This window comes from Theobroma umbraticum, unplaced genomic scaffold (genome assembly GCF_002168275.2).
Source record: "Theobroma umbraticum cultivar Fairchild unplaced genomic scaffold, ASM216827v3 scaffold_95.0, whole genome shotgun sequence".
NCBI classification, from domain to species: Eukaryota; Viridiplantae; Streptophyta; class Magnoliopsida; order Malvales; family Malvaceae; genus Theobroma; species Theobroma umbraticum.
Window position 1 is genome coordinate 11,919,344 of NW_018397257.1, and position 4,773 is coordinate 11,924,116.

The window sequence follows — 4,773 nt, forward strand, 5'->3', positions numbered from 1 at the left end:
TAGGGTGGTGGGTGAAGAGTGGGGAGGGAAGGAGCGAGCTTTATAGACAAGGACAGGGGCTGGGCCTGCGGGGGTGGGGTTGAATGTGGTAGGCGTTGGGTGGGGCTTTTTGCTCATCTGCCGAGTTTGGGGGAAGTTGTGGGTGCGGTTTTGAACTTTTGACGCCGTTTGATATGACGGCCACAAGATTCTGAAGAAAACTCAAGCCGTCGGATCTCAAGAGTGGGAGAGGGGAGTAGGTGAGAGGGTTGGTGAGGGACATCGCAGATGTCAAAAGATGGTTTCAATGTGTCCCACTGTGCCTTGTATTTCTTATTCTTCGATTACCACGTGCCGGGTGCATGATCTTGCTAATCACTCGAAAACATTTTCTTTCTCTCTGTGTAAATAATTCTTTTCCAGTCACAAAAAAAAAAACGATTCTGGATTTAGAAACATGTTTGAATTATTATTTTTATTTTAAACAAAATAAATTTCTGATCGTTGATAAATTATAGTGAATCAAATAACTTGTCTTTGATTTATTATGATAAATAGTACGTGACATGATAAAACATTATATTATAATAAATTAATGCATCACATTTATTTTTTTGTGAAAAAAAGTATATCACATTAATTTTATGTGTATATAAAATAATTAATAGTAATTAATTAATTTATTAATTATACAAATGTATTTAATTTAAAATATATAATATAAATAATTCAAAACCTGTTTAAAGAATGATGCGTCCGTTAAATGAATGCGATCTGAAAACTAAAGGCAAAGAAAGCTAACGGTGTCGGCGCGCCAGCTCCGCTGGAGGGGAGTTGTCTCTTGTCATGTCTGCTACAGATCTTGATAATTCATATATTTGATTCACGTGGCCCAACAAGTTTCCGTGATGGCTTGGCATGAATACTATTTTTAAGCATCTCGTCTCGTGCACTGCATGCGTTACTATTTCATATATTCAATTCAACCTTCAGAACATCGTGGAAATAATTTTTTCAATGTTTCCATTGGGAATAGAAATAGTTTCACTTAATCATTTTAATTCAGAATGTTGTCCTTTTAGTGATTTACATACATACAACTAGCTAGCCTTTGTATTTTATTTCACACTGACCTCTTTGGACTGAGCTTGTATAAGCATTAATATTTCTTGGATTCCAGACAATAAAATCACATGTATATATCTCTACACACACTCGGCCATAATAATTGTTGACAATGAGAGCTAGCAATGACTCATGGTTCGGCATCGCCTAACTATCCACAATTCTGGATCCATACATTTGTACTGATTTTTGGTGCTTAATCTCATAACTCAATTTGTTTCAAAAACCATATTTTTAAATGATTTATTAGTAAGACACTTATGCACCACACATATAGATTTGACAATTTCGTAAACAATACTAACACAAAATGAATTTAAGCGAATTTGGTTTTATGTTAATCATGTTTTATATATTAATTGTGTCGATAGAATTAAGATATGAATAAATTATATCTTAATTAATCATGTGAAACCTGCTTATCTGTTCATATGAGTATTAATTTTTTGATGATGATTAAGTTTTATTGAAGTTAAATTTTATTATATTAGATAAATATTATGATATATATAATTTGTTGTTATAAATATGAATAATAAAATTATATTTTAGTTGTACATGTTTTAATTTTAATTATCACAAAAGTATTAATATTTATAAAAATTAATAAATAAATTTTAATCATATATTAAATGTAATTATATGAATAAATAAATAAACAATAAACGAGATACGAAAATTAAGGATGTTGTTGAGGTGAGAGAGTGAGGCGATGGGCCAAAGGGTGCGGGTGAAAAGATGAAATGTGATTGGGTGAAAGTATGGAATATTTGAGGCGGAAGTTACCCAACTTTATACAATATAAAACTGCAAATTGCAAAAGTGAGGTGATGCATAAAAGACACTGACAATTCGGCGGGATGAGATCATTCGCACATGGACCGCTTCCGTGAATACCAGTCTAAAATTTTAAAATTCCAAGCAAACCAAATATTTTACGACTGTATCATCATCATTATTATTTATAAGAGAAGAGACAAGTCAAAGCTCCGAGATGCCGTGAGATGTAACGGCGTTAAAGCGGTAAGGTGCATCCAGATGAGCAATTCAGCAATTTCAATCAATTGTATTTTTTTTTTCTTTTATATTTTTTCAATCAGCGTTTCTAGTGACGTAGTTTCCCACATGCCGACGCCATATCTGCCACTTTTGTTTCATCTCCCCTTCTTCCTTTCGCTCTCAAGTTTCACCTTACACCTTATTTTTCATCTTAAAATTGGGAATGCCCAATGCTAATGCCAACGCCTACGGGGGACCATTCTTTGACAATAACTGCTCTCTTGTTTTATCTTCATTTTCCTACCCATGACCAATTCTTTTTTTTCTTTTATACATTAAGAAAATTGAGAATGCCATCCATTGAGGCATTGACTACATCGTTTTGTCAAATCTATTTAGATGATAATTTTTTTTTATAATTTTAATGTATAAAATTAGTATTGAAAACCTATAATATAAATCTGTCCTATTCAATATTGTCAATATTGATATAAACTTTCAAGATTTTAAAGTTATTAGGACAACATATCTTGAATTTCAGATTGGACAAAGTCTAAATGCCAAGAGTTATTGTTATTATTATTTTATATTACAAACACTAAGATTTATGAATATCTAGTGAACCCATTAATTAAGTAGCTGATTAGTGCACAGAACCGGTGATGATGATTATGAGAGAAATAGGAAAGGAACGGTAAAAGGGTTGAGACCAGTTCCAAGCGCAAGGCTTGGCTTACCTACTACCAGGGAAAGGAACGTTGACGTAAAACAACGTTACCTACCTTCCAACAAAGGCCACCATCACGTTCACGTGCAATGCCTCAATCGCTTCGCATCTACACCACTCCCCATCTTAGATGGCCAAATTGATCCACGTCATTACCATGTCAATCATTTTTATTTACAACATCATCTATTTACGTTTATATTATTATTATGAAGTCGGAAAGGTTTAAATAACTTGCAGCATTTCCAGGATAAGTAATTTTTTTAACAATTTTAGTTATGACACCCAAATTCACCTAAACTTTGGTTGGTCTAAGTAACAAGTTTAAGTCCTCCCACACCCAAAGGGGCTTTCTCTCTTCACTCCGTTACCATTATTGTCCAAAAGAAAATAGATCAAGGAATTATAAGGGTTTCTCCGTTGACTGTTTCTCTTGTTTTTATTAAGTTTATGCAGGTAGTTCACACTACGCCTATACTATATCTATAGCCGCCTGCTCCCTCCCTTTGACAAATTCTGGATAATTCGCTGTCATTGTATAAATGAAATGTTAAACTAAACTAAATTAAATTGAATATTACTACACCAATTGACAAATTGACAATGGCTGCCAATGAGGGTCGGTAGAGCTATATCCTGTAATTAGAAACCGAAGGAAATAATGACGTAAACAATAGGGACAGAATTAACGACAGCGTCAAGTCGTAGAATTTTGGGCCACAAACTTCTTGGGCTGATATTAATTAAGGCTCGTTTCATATCCTGGTTTAAGGGGTGACAGTTGCCGATTGCTTGGATCCTGACATATGGCTCCCGTCTCCCTGTTAAACTTGATCATCTTAAGAAGTCTCCTCTTATGTTCCCCAAATTGTGCATGCTTGGATTTATGCTGTGCTGACACAGCCAAGTACAGATGTGGAATTTAACAGGAGTGAGAGAATAGAAATTGACAGATTAACGTCACGATGGATTTAGATATTATTTATTAAAATAATAATAATAATAATTAAATTTTTTCCTCAATTTAGATCTATCAAAAAATATGATTTGATATTATTTGACATGTAATACTATTTTTTATTAAAAAGATTCTGTTCAAGTGTCATATTAACAAATTAATCAAAAAATGCTTAAATAAGAAATATTTAATAATTTAATTTAAATTAAAAATTATTTACAATTAAATAATTAAAACTTAAATAAGTTATTTTGAAAAAATAAAAAAGAAAAAGACTACAAGTCTCAAAAAGTAAGATTTAAAGTTTTTTAAAAATAATCTAAATTTTAACGTTTTTAATAAAGTTTAAAATTATAATTTTTTATTAGTTTATATTTAAATATTAATATAAAAATTATTTTTTTAATAAATATACTTTTACCTCATATTATAAGCCTTTAACAATTAAAGTGTCATGTAATATCACTTGCATAACGTTGGAGGCTGGCCCCGCTAACATTTAACGGGCAAAAGCAAACATTATTGAGCTACTGAGATGACACCCCACAATCATTAAAGTATCATGTGCCCGTAGCCTAGTGGGTAGAGGGACTGCTTCCTAAGCGGTAAGTCGTACCCCCACTGGTGCGATTTTTAAACTTTTTACTAAAGGTTGCCGCAAAGTGCAAAAGACCTGCCGTTTTTGCTTTTTGCTAAAAGCAGTCGCAAGAGCTTCCATTTCCGATCACGATATGAGACTCATATAGCTACTTGGCACCCAAGCCGAAGCCATTACACAAACAAAACCAAACATATCAAGCTTCGAGATCAGAACATGCAAATACTGACCTAAATGAGTGCTCGAGGACTTCGGCATTTCTGCACAGTCCAACCTTTCTATGAAGATTCTTATACTCACCCAAACCACTCTACATCCCTCAATGTAAGGGCACTTATGTTTTATGTATCCTCATTACACAAGCAACGGGATATGAGCAAAGTCACC